Below are 22,597 nucleotides of genomic sequence, written 5' to 3'. Positions count from 1 at the left end.
TCGCAAAGAGTAGAACATGACTGAAGTGACTTAGCACTATCATAGACAGGAAACATCAGCCTATGGATCACAAGCCCTTCTTTCTCTGAATCCATATACCCAAATCATCTTTTGATAACTAACTTAACTTACTAAGAAAAAAAATCTAGGTAGTATATTAATACACATATACCATTAATGTAGGGAAAAGGTGTTCTGGAGAGCAGATGGAGGTCTTCTTGCTACTACATATTCATAAAGAAGCTTTCTGGGACAAATCTGACTTGTCTGAGTTTGGGGAATATGAATCAGTTCTCCCAGGGTCTGATCTTACCTCTGAATGAGGTGATGGCTTCAAGTGGTCAGCACTGAGAGTTAGTACCTGGATAACTCAGTAAAGTACCACAGCCCATGAAGTCTGGCTGCATGAGTCTGTGGATCTTACCCATCATCTTTAATACTGAGGGTAGTTTTGAAGCCATCTTGACCTCACAGTATTCATAAGGAAACCTAGGCTAGGACCCAGATCAATCACTCAGGGCAACCATGCCTCAGCACTTATCTGGGTCAGGAGTTAGCATACTTTTAGTCTGGAGCCCTGAGTGTGAACTGCAGCTGCCTTGATCATGGAACAAAACATCTTAACACAAAGAATTTTGTATTTAGTGCATGGCAATGGAGGACCTGTGGTGAGACATGCGGCTTGAAGAGTAAGTTGGAGCCCGATGGTGTAGGGCTGACTTGCCCTTAGGAACAGGGAGACACAGAACACTTTTAAGTAAGGGAAATGGTGAAATCAGATCTGGGTTTTAGAGAATCAGGTCTGATGAGAAAGGGGAGGAAGGTACTAGCACAGGATTAGGAAGGATGAAAACAGTTCAGGTGAAGTCTTGAAGTAAGGCAGTGGGAACAGAGAGAAAGGAAAAACTTTTGCAAGACCTTACAGTGATATCAATAGGCCTTGGGGGGAAGAAGAGAGGGAGGGATCTAGTCTGGGCGGATCCAGGCAGAGAAGGAAGAAAAGGTCCAGAGAAGTCACAAGTGAGAGTGAGAGGAATTCGGGGTGGTCTTGATGAATTTAGTTTTAGCTTAGTTAGAAACATTTACCTAGAAGTGTAACCCCCAGGGTCGGCTAAACCACCGTTTTGTAAAGTAGCCACTGATACTACCCATGGGGAGGAGGTGCTTTGGTAGAAAATCCTAAGAATAAAGGGTAGAAATGAAAGAAGTGGGGACAAATGTAGGTTTAAAAAGAGAAATGATTGGGTGCGATGGCTGAGGGAGAGCAGAGGAAGGAGGAAGAAAGCAACAAGAATTGCAGGAGCAAGGCAGAAATAGACCAGGGGCAGGAGCAACCACACAGGAAGGAAGGGGAAAGATGTGAACATGTGGGTGGAAGGGGGAGAAAATAGGTGGGAAGTAGAGGATGTGAGTGTGGAAAGGACATCTCCATTGGAAGGTGGAGGACACAACTCTTTTCACAGTTGCTTCCCCCACCCCCATCTCTCTCTCTTCCAACTACTTGTATCTGTGCAAAAAGGATTTTAGGATGAGAAGCCTGCCTGGATCAGACCTAGGGGGGTGTCTTCTGGATCAGAGGGTGTTCATCAGCAGTCTTGAAAAAGACCTCCTCTTCCTTAAGAATTTTTGTTGGCAAAACATGGAAGGTATATATGAGGTACAGATATCAGACGCCCCTGGGATTCTTCTTTATCGTCTTCCTCCTCACCTTCCTCTTGGTTTCCCAGGTCAAAAGGGCAGAACTTCCTGTCGGAATTTTAAAGCCTCTGTCGCCTTGATTTTGTTCCTGGCTCAATGGAGATGAATTCCAAGTTGAAGACAAACAACTGTGCCTTGTGAACAGTCGTCCATGTGTTGAAAAGACTCTAAGAGTGTTTTTTTTCTTTTTTTTCCAACCTGTCTCAGGGAAAATTCCCCATGAGGGAGGAAGGGAGAGTAAAATCCATCCTAGAAAGAGCAACTTCTGATGACTCTGAGAATGTGATTTTCTAAATAAATTCATGAAAGTCAAAGGTGTCTAATAAGAAGAGATGTGGGGTTGACTGTAAAGAGAGAAATAGCATTCCACAGAACAAAACCTCCCTGAGCAGCTGTAAGTCTTGAGGTTGCAAAAGTTGCTTGCATACTCTCAGCCTGCTGCTGGGCACTTTACACCTATGATGGCTGGCTGCCCAAAGTTACCATCTCCTCTGAATCACAGAAGCTGCAAATTAAGAGCTTTCTGGGTAGGCGGACACACACTGCTGTGCAGACATCCTGCACGCCCAGTCTTGTACCGCTTGCCTGGGTAGAACCACCTCAACTTTCACTCTCCTGATTTTCAAATTACTGCAGAAAAGCAGAAGTCCCTGATCTAGGAAAGGAGTAAAAAAGTCTCTGAAATTCCATTCTCAGGATAAAGTTTACCTCTACTCATACAAGGACTGATGCTCAACAAGAAACATTTAAGCAGTATCAGTCATGTGAAGACCAGCCCTCCGAGTCCTTGTCACCAAGTCTTTGCAAATTATTTTCTAGAAATTGTGATCCTCTCCTCTCCTCTGTTCTTGCCCAAAACAGAGGCAAAATATTGTATTTATCATCAGAAATCTGTATGCAAGTCAGGAAGCAACAGTTAGAACTGGACATGGAACAACAGACTGGTTTCAAATAGGAAAAGGAGTACATCAAGGCTGTATATTGTCACCCTGCTTATTTAACTTCTATGCAGAGTACATCATGAGAAACGCTGGGCTGGAAGAAGCACAGGCTGGAATCAAGATTGCCAGGAGAAATATCAATAACCTCAGATATGCAGATGACACCACCCTTATGGCAGAAAGTGAAGAGGAACTCAAAAGCCTCTTGATGAAAGTGAAAGAGGAGAGTGAAAAAGTTGGCTTAAAGCTCAACATTCAGAAAATGAAGATCATGGCATCCGGTCCCACCACTTCATGGGAAATAGATGGGGAAACAGTGGAAACAGTGTCAGACTTTATTTTCCTGGGCTCCAAAATCACTGCAGATGGTGACTGCAGCCATGAAATTAAAAGACGCTTACTCCTTGGAAGGAAAGTCATGACCAACCTAGATAGCATATTCAAAAGCAGAGACATTATTTTGCCAACAAAGGTTCGTCTAGTCAAGGCTATGGTTTTTCCTGTGGTCATGTATGGATGTGAGAGTTGGACTGTGAAGAAGGCTGAGCGCCGAAGAATTGATGCTTTTGAACTGTGGTGTTGGAGAAGACTCTTGAGAGTCCCTTGGACTGCAAGGAGATCCAACCAGTCCATTCTGAAGATCAGCCCTGGGATTTCTTTGGAAGGAATGATGCTAAAGCTGAAACTGCAGTACTTTGGCCACCTCATGTGAAGAGTTGACTCATTGGAAAAGACTGTGATGCTGGGAGAGATTGGGGGCAGGAGGAGAAGGGGACAACAGAGGATGAGATGGCTGGATGGCATCACTGACTCGATGGACTTGAGTCTGAGTGCACTATGGGAGTTGGTGATGGACAGGGAGGCCTGGCGTGCTGCGATTCATGGGGTCGCAAAGAGTCAGACACGACTGAGCGACTGAACTGAACTGAACTGAACAAGTGTGTAGTGACTGCCTATTGTATGCCATCCGATTGTGCTAACCACTGATGTGAAGTTATATTAAAAAGCCAAAGTGATTAAAAATTAATTTTTCTAAATCTTTTAAAACATCTAGAAATGTTGTAAATTCAAGGTGAGATGTCCCTGTCACAGGGAGATATATTTTTACTTTTTAAAGTAAAAATGTTTTAAGAGTTCCCTCTTCACAATATTATCTTTGGAATCTTCTGTTAAAATACTTATTTACTTAATTCATCCAATAAGTAATTGAAGGGTGTACTAGGTGTCAGGCACTAATCTAAATGCTGAATAATTTAGTAGTAAATAATAATAATTGTAGTTTGTATATATTGAGTACTTTCTGTGTACTCATTGTGTTAAGCATTATGTGAAAAGTGTTATGTGTATTCATTAATTTAGTCCCAAAACACTATGATGTAGATGCTATCAATGTTATTATAAAGTATTACATATTAATATAAAAGTTTTAAGATGAGTAAACTAGGGCAGAGAGAGGTTAAGGCACTTACCCTAAGTCACATATCTAGCTAATAGAGGAGCTGGGATTTGAATCCAACAGTCTGGGTCCAGAGCTCCAGCTCTTAACCTCTTGGAAAACCTCTGCTGTCATAGAGTTTGCATTACTAGTCATTATAACATGTGCTGGTATATTCTTTTGCAAGCATGCAGTGGCCTCTGAGAGGTCCACATTCCTCAAACTGGGAGAACAAATAGAATAGTAAAAATGAGCAGTAGATTCAGAGTCAGGAGGCACTAGGGGTAAAGAACCCACCTGCCAATGCAAGAGACTTAAGAGATGTTTGATCCCTGGGTCGGGAAGGTCCCCTGGAGGAAGGCATGGCAAACCACTCTAGTATTCTTGCCTGGAGAATCCCATGGACAGAGGAGCTTGGTGGGCTACAGTCTTTAGCGTTGCACAGAGTCAAACACAACTGAAGTGATTTAGGTTCAACACCTCAACAAAGCATTTAACCTTTTGAGATTCAGATTTCTCATCTTTACACTGAAGATAATCACCTATCAGGGATGGTGAAAGTGAAATGAAAGTGTTAGTTGCTCAGTCATATCCAACTCTTTGAGACCCCATGGCTCCTCTGTCCATGGAATTCTTCAGGCAAGAATACCAGAATGGGTTGCCATTCTCTTCTCCCGGGGATCTTCCCAACCCAGGGATCGAATCCAGGTCTCCTGCACGGCAGGCAGATTCTTTACCGTCTGAGCCACCAGGGATGGTATCATTCATTAATGCCTTCCGTCTGTGAGGTTGACCTGTAATGCTGTTGATCAGCTTGGGTGCTGCTGGTGATGTGGGGACTCACTACAGAGGGTTAGAGTAGCAAGAACAGCCCCAGCTCTTTCATCTAAGCTTTAGCCATTTGAGTATAGAAGACATACAGCAGTTTCCTGCTCCCATGGGGAATGTTTTCAAGTGGGAAGAGAAGTTAAGTTCAACGATGCTCAAAATTTAAAGTAATTAGAGCTGAGCAGTCAGGTTTAACCTAGTTGACATCTATGTTAGCAATAAATGATCTACAGATCAGTATAAAGTTGAAAAACTTGAGAAAGTATCACACGGAACTAGGAAGTGTTTCTATCAGTATTAACACTATGAGATTCACTGTAAATGGTAGGAATAATGCTTGTCACATATTAAAAAAGACTTAGAAGGTAGAGAATCTTTAAAAATCTATTAATCTTTATTCACAAAATTTTATAAATTAATCCTTATTTTCCTTTTTGTAGTTGTAAGGCTTGGACAAATTACACACTCCCTGAGCCTCAGATTTCTCATCTGTGAAATGGGAAAGTTATTACATTGCAAAGTTGTTAGGAGGATTTGAGATAACACATGTTATATTAGTTCTGGCTGTTATAACAAAATACTCAGAGAGTGGTTTAACCAACATTTATTCCTCACATCTTTGGAGTCTGGGAATTCCAAGATCAAAGTACTGGCAGATTCAATTCTTTTTTTTTTTCTTCAAACTTACTTTGCTGCATTGGATCTTAGTTGTGGCACAAGGAATATTCATTGTGCCATGCTGGCGTCAGCAGTTGCAGCATGCAGCCTCTCTCTAATTGTGGCTCATGGGCTTCAGAGTATGTGGGCTTCAGTAATTGGGGAGCACAGGCTTAGTTGCTCTGAGGCATGTGAGATCCTAGTTCCCCGACCAGGGATCAAACCCTCTTCCCCTGCATTGCAAGCTGGACTTTTAACCAGTGGACCATCAGGGAAGTCTCTGGCAGATTCAGCTCTTCATCAGGTTCCTTTTCTTGGCTTGTGGACGGCTACCTTCTTGCTGTGTCATCACATGGCTAAGAGAGAGAGAGTGGGAGTCAGATCTCCATTGTGTCTTCTTATAAGGTTGCTGCTGCTGCTAAGTCGCTTCAGTTGTGTTTGATTCTGTGCGACCCCTTAGACGGCAGCCCATCAGGCTCCCCCATCCCTGGGATTCTCCAGGCAAGAACACTGGAGTGGGTTGCCATTTCCTTCTCCAATGCATGAAAGTGAAAAGTGAAAGTGAAGTTGCTCAGTTGTGTCCGACTCTTACTAATCCCATAATAGGGGCTTCCCTTGTGGCTCAGCTGGTAAAGAATCTGCCTGCAATGCAGGAGACCTGGGTTTGATCCCTGGGTTGGGAAGATCCCCTGGAGAAGGGAATGGCAACCCATCCCAGGCTTCTGGCCTAGAGAATTCCATGGACTATATAGTGGCAAATGACTGAGTGACTTTCACTTTCACTTTTCAATCCTATAAGGACCTCACCCTCAGCACCTCATCTAAACCTAATTACCTCCCAAAGACCCCATCTCCAAACAGGATCACACTGTGGTTAAGGGTTTAACATAGGATTCTGGAGGGACATGATTCTGTCCATAGCACATGTAAAACCTCAGTACAGTGACTAATAGGTGCTCAATAAGTAGTAACTATTTCCAGCTTTGGAAGAGGAAAATCAAGAGTTTCTTTTCCCCCCAGACACATCTGTACTTATGTCTATGTTGCCTCTACTGGGTTCCTGCTGTAAGCCGTTCATTCCAGAGTTTGTAGCATATTTATAGTACAAGCATTTCCTATACTTGACTAATGCCTGGGCATATTTTAAAGTAAAAAAACCATTATAGGTTGATTTCAATTGTGTTTCATCCCAAACTATAGAAGCATAAAATTATATCTAATCTCCTATGCAACAATAAAACCAAACTGAATATAAGAGTCCAAACTTACACAAGCAGTATAATTCAGAATAACAATATTAGCATGAGAGATGGTGTTTACATTAGCATAAATTATTGAACACGAGGAGACTATGGCTCTGACTTCTCGGTGCCAGGTCTTCTGTGTGGTTCCCGCCCCCACTTTTCTTGTTTGTACAGTGTTCCTTGATGTCACTTGGTTTTCAAGGTATCGCTCAGGAATTAGGTCCATCCATGCTCCTTTCTCATTAACCCAAGGTAATTACAGTGCTCCTGCTTTCTGCCGAGATGACAACAAACACACAGACTTGGGAAAATAGTCCCTGTATATGGGATTGGTGATCCAGAATATGTTCACATTAAATCTTTAAGAATACATTTGATATTAGTACACAAAAATCACAATTTTTTATTTTCATTTTTTATTTATCCTTAAAATTTTGTAAAATATTTGTTTGGCCACACCAGGTCTTAGTTGCAGCGTGTGAACCCTTAGTTATGGCATGTGCAATCTAGTTCCCTGACCAGGAATCAAACCCATGCTCCCATCTCAGGGAAGTCCCTAAAGCACAAAATTTTAGAATCATCAGGGCAAACTCTTAGACCTATAGGGACCTACAGACCTTGGTTGAGGAACGTTGATGTGATCCTTAGATCTGTGAGCTTTGCCCTCAGGGAGTCTAGGTTTAAATCCTGAGCTCCACGTGGTACTTGTGGAATTCTAGAGGAGTTCACCCTTTTAGCCATTCAACAAACACACAGTGAGCACCTACTATGTTCCAGGCACATTTTTAGGCCCTGGGGATATAATGGGATACAAGACAAACAAGGTCACTGCCTTTGTGGAGCGTACATTCTAGAATCTCATGGGACAAATCATTTAAACTCCTCCCCAAGCCTAAGCTTCTGTATTTATAAAATGTGAATAATAATGGGGCCTACCTCTGGTGAGGATGAGATGGTTGGATCACCAACTTGATGGACACTAGCTTGAGTAAGCTCTGGGAGTTGGTGACGGACAGGGAAGCCTGGCATACTGCAGTCCATGGGGTCGCAGAGTTGCACACAATTGAGCAACTCACCTGACCTCTGGCAAATCTCTGGCGGCCTAGATAAACTGACACATACTTAAAATGTAGGCTGGATTTCCCTGTTTGGTCTAGTTTCACTCTTCATCCTTCTTATCCTGCTCTGTGCTTCTGGTTGGGCTCAGCTACACCAAATCTCACAGCGAAGGGCAGAAGATGGAAGAGTAGGGTTGGGGTACTTATTCCCTAGGCTCCTTGCCTGCCAGGCTTCCTGTAAACAGCTCCTGCTTCAGCCTCATACGTGAAACAGGAATCTCATTTCACAAACCTATATGTGCAAGAATGTATTTTCGTTGAAAAGAATTAAATTTGCCTCCAATCTCCCATTCCACTGGGTTGGCAGGAAATGCCATGGCATTTCTCTCCTAAGGGTCATGCAGGTCGCGTCTCCTCTAAAGAGGTTCTGTTCACAACAGAGATCTATACTTAGGTTTGTGAGACTGTGAGGGTGGGTGTGTAGAGTCCAGGCCTGTACCTGAGTCTTGGAACAGCAAGGTCCACTGAGCTCTGCACACATCCTGTAGATCACAAACACACACACTCACTGGCATGTGGGACCGTGCCCTGCCCCACCTCATGCCAGCAGCTGCCGCTTCCTCCCGACCACAGGCCTCAGAGACCCTGTTCCTATGCGCCCCTCCCTCTACACCCGACAGGCTTTCTTCACCTGTCCACATGTACAGCGTGTGTGTGAACAGGAGTGAGCTCGCTGTCAGGACTCCTTCCCAGCACAGGCTCCACAAAGACTAACCAGGGAGAGTTGGTCAGACAGCATGAGAACTGTATTCATCTACTGGGGCCATAACAAAGTAGCCCAGGCTGGGTGGCTTACACAACAGCAATTTATTTTCTCACAAATTCTGGAGGCTGGAAGTCCAAGATCAAAGTGCTGGCAGGACTGGTTGCCTCTCTGGTTTCTCTCCCTCTGGCTTGCAAATGGCCATCCCGTTGTTGCTTCCTGCCATGATCTCTCTGCTCATGCGGCCTCCTGTGGTCTTTTTGTGCATGTGGGTTTCTGTGGTCTCTCCGTGTGTCCAAATTTCCTCTTCTTCTAAGGACATTGGTCAGATTGGATTAGGGCCCACCCTGAAGCCTCATTTGAACTTAATCATCTCCTTAGAAACCCATCTCCAAATACAGTCACTTTCTAAAGTACTAGGGGTTATGGCTTCAACATACAAATTTGGTGTGGGGAGGGGATGGTCACAATTCAGCCCATATCAGTAAAATAGTAACTTTATTTTATATGAAGAAGATTGCCTTTCTCTAATTAACACAGAGGCACATAAAGCTTCCCTGATAGCTCAGTTGGTAAAGAATCCACCTGCAATGCAGGAGACCCTTGTTCTATTCCTGGGTTGGGAAGATACGCTGGAGAAGGGATAGGCTACCCACACCAGTATTCTTGGGCTTCCCTTGTGGCTCAGCTGGTAAAGAATCTGCCTGAAATGCGGGAGAGCTGGGTTCAATCCCTGGGTTGGGAAGATCCACTGGAGAAGGGAACAGCAAACCTCTCCAGTATTCTGGCTTGGAGAATTCCATGGACTGTATAGTTCACGGGGTCACAAAGAGTCAGACACAACTGAGTGACTTTCATTTCACCACATGGACTAGTGGTGGCCCAGCTGGTGATCCTTTAAAGTTCAGTGATTCTAGGGCTTCCATGTCATGTTTGGGGTGTAGAAATCTTTGCAAGGGCTGGGAACCTAGGGCCTGAGTCCAGCCTTCCCAGGACAGATGACCATTCCTCTCTGGGAGCCTTAGCAGCAGCACAGTTCCAAGGAGTGGGGTTTGGTTTCCATTGCCAAAGGACTTTCTGACCTTTGCCCTCCTTTTAGTCTGGGGGACTTGCTCCTCTCTCCTCCTCTCCTGCTTCTTCCTCCCCTCACTGCTCTCCCTAGCCATGAGATCCAACACTATCTCCTCCATGAGTTTAGCTTTTTTTTTTTTTGGCAAAGAGAAGGAGATATGTTATATTCAGCTGACTTTGATTCTTGGTTCTTCAACAGCAACTTCTCCTTGGTCACTTCTTTCTTGGATTTTTGGATGCGGAGAGAGAAAGAAGGCAATGATGAAAAAATTAACTTCTCACTAAATTAACCTGCCACATATGGAACACTTTAGCCCAGTGCCTGGCAAAACCAGCCCATCCTCATCCTTATTATTAATGTAATTGCTATTCTTACCACAACACTATATGAAGCAGCACTCAGAGTCTATGGTCTGAGCAAAGGGCACCAAGAAGCTAGTGTCTAAAAGAGCACTGTCCAATAGAACTTTCTGCTGTGATGGAAATGGCCTTCATCTGCACTGTTCAAAGAAGCAGCCATCAGCTGTTTATGGCTTCTGAGCACTTGAAATGTGGCTAGTGCAAGTTTAACTTCAAATACAATGCAGCTGGCTGCTACCCTGTTGGGCCATACAGATTTATAAGATTTTCATAGCAGCTGACAACAGAGAATGTTTGAGCATTTTCAGTCCAAAAATAGAACAATTTCAATTTCATTTCCCAGCCATGCCCTGAGCCCCATTTTGCTTCTTTGCCCACTACAAAGAGGAGGGCTGCCCCCCTACAGATTCGACAAACAAGCCAGAAAGCCAACAACAACATTTGGAAGCCTCGGGGGATATTTCCTTGTTGAAACCTTGACCTTCCCAGTTCATTCTGCATAGCAGGAGTGTCACAGAGCGATGCCATCCTTTCCTGACTTCAGTTTATGACATCCCCTTCCCCAGGTTTTATGTGGCATCTGAAAAAAAAGAAAATCAAAGTGGAATTCGAATGAGTTTTGCTTTCCTGCATTGGGGCTGTCTTTTCACACCGCCTCTCAAGACCCTCCAAGATGCTACAGGCTTCGCTCAGCCAGGCCTGGGAGGCGCACATTCCAAGCCAGTCCAAGCTGCCAAGCTCCATGAAAACCCTCTGAGCACAATTAGGAGTTTTTACTAGATGCCTTAATGGTGTGCCCACTGCAAATGTGTACCTTGGCATAGCCAGTCCTCCAGGCTCCCGTCACCTTCTTACTGCAACTGGAATTGGCATCGCAGCCCCTGGAAAATGGGCACCTCTCTTCCCGACCTTCTGCATGAATCGCTCTGTTCTGTGGAGGAGCAGAGCTTGCCTCAGACGCCTGCAGACAAAACAGACGGGCTGCTTTTCCTGCGTCGGACTTTTCCCGGGGACTGGAAGGGAGCCGAGGAGCTCTCCTTGAGCTGCTGTAATTTTTCCTCTCTTCCTTCCCTGCCTTTTCCAAATTATATAATTTCCTTGGAGCCACATGTTTTTAAAAAGTCTCTCATTCACACACCTTCACAAACACTCTCAAATAATATTCATGCATCTGGGTGTGTCTTAAAGGGACACACTTGACAAATGCATAGAGTTGAAGGAAATCCGATGGTGTCACCCCCTGGGAAGCACTCCTCTGACTCCCCATCACTTACAGAATGTAGTACAAGCTTGTTAATTACAGTAAATGAGGCCTTTTACGATCTGGGGCTGGCTTACGTTGACAGCCTCATCTCCCTCTGTTGTTACACTGGCTCCAGCAATTCTAAGCAGCCTATGCTTCCTCAGACAAACTTTGCTCTTTTGCTCCTGTGAATATTAGCCTATGCTGTTCCACCTGCCCTGCAACCCCTCCTTGTCCACCAGGGAACTGTCCTTCCCTGATTTTTAGGCCAGCAGGCACCTGCTCTGGGAAGTTCTTTCCTCTTGCGGTCCCTCTGAGTGTTCCTTTCTCCCTCTGCATTGTTTCTGTGCCCTGCATCTTACATTTACCCGTGTTTCACTTGTCTCTTTATATTATCTTGTTTCCTTGCCCATCTTTCTCCTTTCTTGGACTGTGAAATCATTGAAGTTTAACTTTGTGTCTTTTTCCTTTTTGCTTTCTTTATTATTTATTTATGTGGCTGCGTCAGGTCTCAGTTGCGGCATGCAGGCTCTTCACTGCAGCGCGCAGGCTCCAGAGTGTGTGGGCTCAGTAGTTGCAGTGCGTGGGCTTAGTTCCCTGACCCGGGATCTTAGTTCCTTGACCAGGGATTGAATCTGCATCCCCTGCATTGGAAGATGAATTCTTAATCGCTGGACCACCAGGGAAGTCCCTCTGTCTTTTTCACCGGAACTGCCACAACCAATCATAGTGCCTGGCTCATAACTGCCAATCACAACCCATTGTTGCAATGAGCTGAAATGAACAGAAAGAACATCTGATGTGAGAAGTTGTGCATTCTCTTCGGAATGCAGTTTTGTTGAATTCATTTGAATTGGCTTTGGTTGTAATTATCATCTGTGCCTTTAAAGAAAAAGATGATGTGAATTACTATGGAAATAATCTTTTGCCAAAAAATGAAAGAGATAACAAGGGAGAAACAGGAAAAATACATATGTGTGGAAGCATTCATTCAGGCCTGTCCTATGGGCTTCAACTCCAAAGGCAATGTGAATCTGCCTGCATCTCTCTACTGAGTTACATCCACCCTGGTCCAGGCCCAGCCATCTCTCACCTGGATCTCCGCTGCCACTTCCTCTCACTGTTGCCACCTGCCCTGCTATGAACTGCACATTTGTGTCTCCCCAAAAGCCATGTGTTGAAGCTCTAAACCCCAATGCTTTGGGAGTGTAATTAGATTTAAATGAGGTCATGAGAGTGGAGCCCTCATGATGGGATTAGTGTCCTTATTAAGAAGAGGAAGAGAGACCAGAGCTTTCTGTCATGTGAGGACACAAAGAAAAGATGGCCATTTATAAGCCAAGAAGCAGGTCTGCTGTCACCATGATCTTCCCAGCATCCAGAACCATGAGAAACAAATGTCTATTGTTCAAGCCACCCAATCTATGGCATTTTATTGTAGCAGCCAGGGCTAACTAGCACATTTCCCTCCTCACTCCATGCTCCACCCAACAGCTAGAGTCAGCTTTTCCCAACATAGGTCAGTTCAAGTCATACTTAACCACCCCATTCACTTCCAATCCCACTTGAACACAACCACACTCCTCTCTCCGGACTACCAAGACTTTCCATGGTCTGGCTACTACCTCCTTTCTAGAATGCTGTCTTAGCTTCTCCCCCTTGTTCACACTCCAGCTGCATCACCTTCTTTCGTCCCTCCCAGGCTCAGCCCATGTGTGCTCTGCCCAAAGGACATTCCTGCAGCCAGTTGGAATGACTGACCCTTCAAAGAAAGACTTCCTGTCACTAGCTCTCCCCTGACTACAGTATCTGAAGTCATTTCACCGTCACTTTCCACCATGTCACCTGTTTCATTTCCTTCATAGCTCTTTCTGGGACCTGACACACCTTCTTGTTTATTTCCTCATTCATTTTCTGCCTTTCCCAGCTGAGTTCCTGGAGGACAGAAGCCTCACCTGCTTTGCTTGCTGCCCTGTTCCCTGCACCTAGAACAGAGCCTGGCCCAAGCGGTGTCAGAAATGACTGGTTATCCAGACACTAGTAGGTGCTTGGTGCTGTGCTGGACATTTCCACAAACAGTACTCCATGTAATCATGTCCAGGAGGGTGTCTTACAAAAGTTAGCAGGGAATGGCCCATGATTTTCAGTGTTTTGACATATCTGAGGTGGATTCATTTATAATTCGTTTCTTTGAAGTAGAAGTGAGTCAGAGAGAGTGACTTCATACCCAAGTCTATCCACATCAAAGCATTTATGGATGAATGCCAGGGCAGCAAAATTAATGTGACATAAAAATGGAAGGTTCAACCTTAGCAATGTGGTGGCTGGTGGCAGCACCCCACTGGGGTCTACAGCGCAGCACTTGATCACTCCAGCTCTGAGGCACCCATAAATTGTGATAAGGTTGGCTCGCTTTAAAAGCAGGTTCAGTTCTACCTCTCTACCCCTTTAGAAGAGATGAGTGCAGTTTCTGAAACACTGAGTTTCTCAGAAGCAAAGTTGACTATGAAAGTTAAGTTGTCATTTTAGGAGAGCTCTGTCATGGAGAACCACAGAATTTGAATTCAGATTATATTGCTTGGGAGCTCCTCAGCTTTAGGCAGTTCACCTAACCTCACGTGATCAATTTTTCCCTCTGTAAAAAGAAGTACTTGCTCTATCTGCCTCAAGAGTCCATTCTAAAGGTCAGAATTAAATAGAATGGTGCTCTGGAGGAAAATGTAAAATGGTAAAGTACCATGCATTGGAGTGTGTTACTCTAATTATCATCACAATCTACTTCCTACAGAATCAGAGAATGACAGAATACTAGAAATTATTCATTCAAACCCTTTTACGTGATATATGTGTGCACGTGTGTTTAAATGTTACATGGGTCATAGAAACATGTTTTTGGTGACTTCTTGTCTACTTGAGAACACTAATACATGTAAGAAATTCTGACAATAGAATAAATGATCAAATATGCACTTTGTGTGAGTTTGGGGTGGTGGCCTGGAGTATTGTGATGGTGTCCTAACCATCTTTCCTGCCCCTTAAGGCTCTCTCCTCCCCAAGCTACCCCCAAGTATTGGCACAAGAGAGATTTCTCCAACAAACTGTAGTATAATAAGGCGGTTAAAGGTGCAAACTTTGGACCCAGACTGTTTGGGTTCAAATCCCAGTTGTGCAGCTCAACTAGTCAGTTATTTCAGCTCTTTATAAAAATAAGAAAGTATCAGTAATTTCCTCTTAGGGTTATTCTGAGGATTTAATGAATTACTGGGGCTTCCCTGATAGCTCAGTTGGTAAAGAATCTGCCTGCAATGCAGGAGACCCAGATTTGATTCCTGAGTTGGATGATCCGCTGGAGAAGGGATAGGCTACCCATACCAGTATTCTTGGGCTTCTCTTGTGGCTCAGCTGGTAAAATATTTGCCTGCAATGTGGGAGACCTGGGTTCAATCCCTGGGTTGGGAAGATCCCCTGGAGAAGGGAAGTGCTACCCACTCTAGTATTCTGGCCTGGAGAATTTCATGAGCTGTATAGTCCATGGGGTCCTCAAGAGTTGGACATGACTAAGCGACTTTTCACTTCACTTCGCAATGAGTTACTATCTGTGAATATTTAGCATCTGTCTGACACTTGATAAATATTTGCTATTGTCATTCACTTGCTCTCTGATTCTATCACTGAACTACTACAGATTTTCTCATGGGGTCTTATTTCTTTCTAAACGAAAGTCACACCCCTGAGCATGATGTCAAGACCTTCCTCTCCCCATCTCTGCAGCTTTGACTGTTACTCCCTTCACTTCCTTTTCTCGACATCCTTCCTGCCTTCAAGGCTTGTTTCTACTTCTAGGTTGGAAGCGCCTGGTCTTTTACTCTGAGCTCTTAGAGAATCTTGTCTCTGTCTCTTAGCACTTGCCATTCTAGTTTCTGAAGTCACTTTCTCTTCCCCTACTAGACTGTAAGCTCTTCAGTAGCAGGAATTATGGTTTATTTGACTTATATATTCTGCAATATCCCAAACAGACCCTTTGACCATTGTAAGTATTTAGTCAAGGGTTGTTGAATGAATGAATGAATGAATGGCCTGAGGTGATCAGAGGTCACATCACAGAAATGAGAGTTGAACTATATCCTAAAAGAAGAACAGGTTTTTAAAAATTATTTATTTGTATTATAATTTAGTGATTAAGATCAGACAATATGGAGCTAAACTCTCTAGGTTCAAATCCTGATTCTGACATTTACTAGCTCTGGGTGAGTTGCTTCACTTCTCTGTTCCTCAGGTTTCTCATCCTTTGAATAAGGATAACAAAACACCTTTCTTCCTGGCATCACATTTTGAGGATTATCACATGAATTTAGTGGCATCTTGGCATGTTGTCCTTACACAACAATAGCTGTTATTACTGTTGCCATAAAAGTAATAAATGATTCTTGTAAGAGGTCCAGGAATACAGTAAAAAGTGCAGGGGTTCCCTACTCCACTCCAGCAGTCTCACCCCACAGATGTCGCCATTACTATTGGTTTAGTAAGTATCCTTTCAGGACTTTTATGAATATAAAATGTATTCAGCAACATATATGAAATCATACCACATATAGAGTTCTTCAAGTTTTTCTTTACATAACCATATATCATGCTTATCTATTTATGTCAATACATATTGCTCCATCCCTTTTAACACTTGCTCAGAATATCAGTTTATGGATTCATGGCAATTAACTTAGTAAGCGCCATATTGGTGGCTACTGAGGCTTTCCCAGTTTCTCACCATGATGAACACTATGCAGTGAATATCTTAGAGGTGCAATTTTACACACTTGTGATAGAAGATCCTGGATGTAACACCATGGCCAATGAAGACTATTTCTACAGATGTGCAAGAACATCAGTTGTACATTACAATCCTTGGTCCTTCTCATGTTGTCATTATTGGACCTTGCATGGCCCTCTTGTATTTTATTTGTTGGTCTATATTTGATGATAATGAACACAATAACCGTGTGCTAAAGTTTCATAATCATTTTCCAGTTGTTCTCTGGAAAGATAGTAACAGTTACACTCAAAGGATAGGATTTAAACAGGCAGAGAACAGTAGAGCTGCTCTTGTTAGGGAAACAGTTTGTACTTGGGGAGGTAGCACTAAATAAGTCTTGTTGAGGTTCCGTGACAAAGAGTTCAGTCTTCATTGAGAATGTTTCTTTACTGAAGTGGTGGGACAGAAAATCAAATGTGGGACTGAGAAGCAAAGCCAGGGAGCTAAGATCTCACACCAGACTGCAAGACGAATCATATAATCCAAGAGGTATTTTACAAAGATATGCCTGGGGACAGTAGTCAGGATGGACTTTCACTCATATTAATAATTCACTTTTTCAGTGTACAAGTAGCTTTTTACACTGAAGACACCTGTATCCATCACAAGGGATTAGGTTATGTTGCAATAACAAACAGCTGAAATCCCCTAAACAGCTGCTTTCAACAATAAGTCTCTTTCTCTCTCATGCTACCTGTTCACTGGGGATTGGTCAGAAGAGGAGTGGGAATGAGGTGGTTCTGCTCATCATTGATCAGTCATGAAGGAATGAGGCTGATGAACAGTCACAGCCTCCAAAGTTGCTGGCTTTCAAGCCAAAGAGAAGGAGAGGATTGGTGGGTGTTGCATTGGCTATTAAATACTTCAGCCTGGAAGGGACACACCTCACTGCTTCTCACAACTCATTGGCAGGAACTAGCCCATTGACCCCATCCAATGCCCCAAAGGGGACCAGAAGTTTAATCCTATCATGTGCCCAGCAGAAGGGTTGGAAATAATTGACAAATGTTATTACTACCCATCTACCAACCAGAGTCCTTGCCCTTCTCCACTCAATAGAAATTGACTAGAGGCCAGACAGGATATTCAGGTAAGGCTTTATTGGGGCTTCTGCACCAGCTTCAGGAGGGAATGAAAACAAGTAACAGGCTTTCTGCACCCCACTCCAGGTTGGGAGCAAGTGGAGGTCTGTCCAGGCATTAGGCTGGAGGGGTGGCTTAGGCAGTTTGCCCTCCCTTTAGGTGGTGGTATGTGCAGTACCCTGATTTTGCTCCTGACACCCAGTTTTTGCTCCCAGCTCTTCAGAAATGATTGTTGAGTTTTTTTGGTCTTTTTTGTATCTTTTGGCCCAGAATTTGCCACAACTGTGCATGCACTCAGTGATTTTTAGTCTCCTACAGTTTCTTTGTATTTTGTAGCTCAAGGAGAAGTGTGTCTACATGTGAGCTTTGCAGCACGGCAGCAGGGGCCTCAGGTTCCAGCCTGTCTCATTTCCATTATTTAGAATATCCTTTTCAGATAATCTCATGACAACTGAGAGAAGGGTCAAGTAATGCTGTTGTGTCCAATGTTACTTCAAAATACTGGGCTCCAAACAGGCCTTGACTATGCTTGGAAACAGTTTGCTTCTATAGGCCAAATACTATTTTGATAATGGCTTAAAATGAGGCAGAATAGCATGAAAAAGCCATTGGAATAGGTGAAAATTTATCCAAGCAAATTTTCATAGCAGATCTATAGTCCTTTCACTTTGAATCTTTCCTTCTCCATTTTCTCTTCCCTGGGTTCTTAGGCCTTCTTTGGGTCCTTTATAAGACCTATGTCAGTCTCCAATAGATTCTCTGTCCAAGGGCAGAGTACAATCACAGCAATAATTGTAATAATGGTAGTAACTCCTTTAGTATTATTTTCCATACCAGTGCTTTTCATCTATTAATTCATTTTTCCTCACACCAACTTTATAAGGTCAACATTTTCCCCTTTCTAGAAATGAGGAAATTGAGGCACAAAAAGGTTAAATGACTGCACTCACCAAAGATGAGAAATCAGGTAGTGTATGACTGCTAGGGCAATTGCTGTAAGAAATGTTCTAGAACATTCCCCTCCCCCAACCACAAACTCCTAGCTACCATAATTTACCACAAAAATTTCTGTGTTTTATTAAAAGCTTTCCACCCCTAACCCATGCCCCATTAATTTCAGCCAGCATTCAATGCAGAGAAATGGTACCACAATGAAAGTTCATGGAGCTGACAGATTCTTTAATAGACTTGACCTAAAAAATCTTATATAAAAATCAGTTATGCTGTCACTTTGGTGGAGGACCTACTTTGTTCTTGTTAACTAGTTTGCTTTCATGGTCACCCATAATCCCTTGATGTTTGATGTTTACCTCTTTCCTTTTTTTTTCACTCTGAATACTTTTATAATTTCACCATGAAAAATCTTATTTCATGGGGCATGTCTTCCCCTTGGGTAGTGGGAACTTTGAAACATACACCAATATTCCTTTACCTTTAAATCTAGTTAATACTCACTTGACTTCAGGCTAATTAGGGTCAGTAATGGTATGCATTCTTGCAGTTTTATAAGAACGTTCATCTGAGACTGGTAGAACACTTTATCTAACTTAATTAATCCTTCACCTCTGTGAAGCAGGGATGGGCAGGGGAAAGTGCAAAGATGAAAAGAAACCATGTGCTAAGTATGTGACGTAAGCCAGAGATGTTCCTTCCACTTTATGTTTTTTGTGTGTGTGTTCATCTTTTCAGTGTAGGCATGATCAGAAAACTTTATTATTGAAGAATTATCTGGTTGGCCTGCACCTTTTTTTCTCTAGTGTAAAACCTCAGCTATTGGTACTTGCCCACAGGCTCATTCTGTGGCCCTTTGGACCTTACCCCTGGGTTATAGGAGAATCCTTTCCTTAGAGTCTGGGAGCCACCCTTCTATTCTCCCCCTAGTGAAGTGGAACATATGCTTAGCCTAGGATGGATGATCTGACCATACCAGCCACATGGGAGGAAAGAGAGTGAAGAAGGAATTCCACATTGATAAGAGGGAATCCAGGCCAGCCACTGGCCCAACCTGGTTCTGTTAGTATAGTACTTTGACTCATCCCAGGTATGACCACCACTTTCTGCTACTTATGGTATGATCTGAGGACTCGGTTTTGTCAGTAATTTGCTCTGTCTTAGGGAAGATGAGGTGTGGTGGAGTTGCAGTCATAGAAGTTAGGGAACATCTAGGTGTGTGACTGATGTGCCCATGAGAAGAAAAGGTTGCTGGCATTGGGCCTGACACCCCAGTGAAGTGGAAGAGATGAAAACTGCACACACCCTGGCCTGGGAACTGGGAGGGCAGGCTTCTGTGGTGAGAGCTGTGAGAACCTGGAAAACCAGGCAGTTATCCCGGATCAAGGTCAAGATTAGCGCAGAGACGTGGAATGGAAGACAGAGTAGAATCATCCAAATAGACCACTGGACCAGCTCTGTGGGAAACTGCCCAAAATTCTTCAACATGAAAGAGCAACATGGTTCCCTTTCGAAGAACTAGAGAGTCATGTAGTTGAGAGGACTTGAGAGGCTTAACCATGGTTTTTGCTCAGGGAAAATCTTGAGCTGTATTCCTTCAGCCTTAAGTTGTAGACACAAGGGACTTTTCATTCCATAGAGAGACCTTGTCAGGTACCCAAGGGCTCCATCCTCCTTGGGGACTTCAAAGTACCCTGAGATATTGTGTGTTAGGTTGATCATATGGCCTAAGTCCAACTGCAACAACACAGCCAAGTTTGGGGGCATAGTCCATTGTTATTCCTGCTAAAAAGTCAGCAAAACATTCTCACTGGAAGCCAAAGGACAAGGTAACTAGTGTAGCCCCAGACATGGGTGATACATAGGGTCATGTGAGTGGACAATGGGTGGTCTATGGAGTCTGTTTCTTTTCATGCCTACAGAGTCCCTTCAGATCTGGTGCTCTTGTGCCGGAACCCACCAATTTTTCTTTCTCATTGGGTTCTCCCCAGTTCTTAGAGCTCATTGGGTAGGGCTGGGGAGGAATTTTGTTCTCATTCACGGTATTTCTGCCAATGTTTTGTCCTTTCTGTGCGTCTTTTCCATTTCCCTAATGGCCTACATAAACTTTTGAAACTCCAAAGTCAGGAACAATCTTTTCCCTGGCTCTTTTTCCATTGTAACGTCTTTTCTCTGAGGCAGTCAACACAGAAGAGCCCAACTGCTTCAAAGGGAGTAGGGACATGAGGGAAGCACCAAGGAGAGAGCGGAAATGTGGGGATTGAGGGAAAGTATTGGTCAAAACAATACAAGGATGTTAAGTATTTTTCTCCCACAAATCTAATTCCTTGGAGCCTGATCTAAAGTCACTTGCCTCACCTGGATAGAAAAACTACCTGGGGTAACTCTGGGCAGATCAATTGGACTTCTGTGTCTGAAACAAAAGTTGGGAACTCCAGGATGAGCACTGCCCTGTGGGTCACCTGGGACCCACAGGAAGAGAGTCAGGAAATTTCCTCCTTACATGCAAATATCTTCACATAGCAGAAGGTGGTTGAGTTGCTCAGTCATGTCTGACTCTCTGAGACTTCATGGACTGTAGCCCACCAGGCTGCTCTGTCCATGGGATTTTCCAGGCAAGAATACTGGAGTGGGTTGCCATTTCCTTCTCCAGGGGATCTTCCCCACCCAGGGATTGAACCTGGGTCTCCTGCACTGCAGGTGGATTCTTTACCAACTTCACCAGGGAAGCCCCACATAGCAGAAGAGGAGCCACAAACAACTGTCAGGGTGAGCAGTGGGTGGGAGGAGCCGGGAGTTCCAGGACAAGACTGGCTGAGGCCAGAATCTCTTTGGTCAGAAGTAGAGCTCTGGATAGGGATGATGTGGAATCAAATTGCCTTTTCTGGTTTCTGTTCTCTTGAGAGGAGTTAAACCTGATTGTTTCATGATTCCATCTAGTAACTGTCGAAGTTCTGAGTCTCAGCACCAAGGTGAAAAGTTGACATTGAAAGGAAAGATTCTTCTGTTTATGCAATACTGTGGTTTATATAATTCCTATGTTTAAAGTTTATAGGCAGTAAAACAACCAATTCCCTCAAAATATAATTATCTGAGGTTGATTTTATAGGAAATGAAGCATCTAGATGAATCTTGAATCTTATCCAGATTGACCAAATTGGTTGAACTGGGTTAAATGGAAAATACTGGGTCAGTTACAAAGATACCTTGATTCTTAAGAAACTGACTAATCTTCGTCTGAATTCTGTGTCAACCCCTGTGTCATGCATGAACTATTTTAACTGACGTGAAACCCTGTATGAAGGATTTCAGTTCTTTTAGTGTCTATGCCATTCATGCTACACACACACACACACACACACACACACACACACACACACACACACACACACACACACGTCCGTCAAGGTCCACAGCCCCAGAAGTCACTTTATCAAAGGAGAGATGAGAAAATAAAATGATTCTGAGATGCTGGGAGGCAATTTGTGGCAACCATCAAGCCCAAAACTCCCCATGGAAGTATGAGTCCTTTTCAGTTTTGAAAGATGTCATTCGTGTAAAGGACACATTCTTTTGGGGGTGAGCGGAAATGTCCCCGATTTCTGGTGGTAGCGGATACATCTGAAAAATGGAATCGAATCAATTTTGCTCCCCAGAGGGACAGGTAGAGGACTCCCATTTCCTGCCAATTCAGTTGAAAACAATGAGGAGAGAGGAAAAAAAAAAAAAATGGAGCCCTCCCTTCTCTTTCTGGCCTTAGACATGAACTCTCGATAAGATCCTGGAAAACAAGCCGCGTTTTTTAACAGCAGTTTGCCCTCTTCAGCTGAGAAAACAGCAGGAGCCAAAACTAGGAACTGGGGCCACCTCTATTGTGAACGTGGCCAGGCTGACTTATTGTCGCCAAAGAGCAAATCACAAAATGACTGAGATAAGGCATATAATCACATTTTCACATGAACCTTACATTCTTACCTCTTCTATAGGAGAGGATATCCCTCCAGGAAGGAGGAAGGTGGGGCCCCGCCCGTGTCCTACAGGAGCGCTGGGACTGCATTGTCCCAGCCTTTTGTAGGGACACAGGAAGAGGGTACGGAAGTTTCTACAGGAAAACAGAGAAAAGTTCAAACATAAACAGCATCCCAAAAAATTTACCAATAGTGAACTAGGTTTCCTCTCTGGGCCTTCCATGCTTCCACGCACCACTGGGCTGGCAGATTTTAATCTCAGATTCTGTTCACCTTGGTAACCTCCAGCGTGTGTGATTGTGCTGTTTCCCTACTTAATAAGTAAGAGGATGTGTTTTCTATGGCACTGGAGACAAAAACAACCTCTTTCCAGAGACTGTATCCTGGCCTGGCTGGAGTCTGTTCTGTCTTTTCCATTTGTCATTTCTGGGGAGGGCACGGCTTCCCTGAAGTCCCGTGTGGGACAGGGCGGCTCCCTTTTAGGAGGC

General features: G+C 43.7%; 1 protein-coding gene across 2 annotated transcripts in view; it reads left to right on the top strand.

The window, feature by feature from the left end:
• The window catches only part of ELK3 (ETS transcription factor ELK3), a 177,166-nt gene that overhangs the window by 54,786 nt on the left and 99,783 nt on the right, over positions 1-22,597 (top strand). The gene's annotated exons all lie outside the window — the stretch shown is intronic.

The sequence above is a fragment of the Bubalus bubalis genome, chromosome 4 (assembly GCF_019923935.1).
Source record: "Bubalus bubalis isolate 160015118507 breed Murrah chromosome 4, NDDB_SH_1, whole genome shotgun sequence".
In the NCBI taxonomy this organism is placed as follows: domain Eukaryota; kingdom Metazoa; phylum Chordata; class Mammalia; order Artiodactyla; family Bovidae; genus Bubalus; species Bubalus bubalis.
This window is presented reverse-complemented; position numbering and strand designations above follow the sequence as displayed.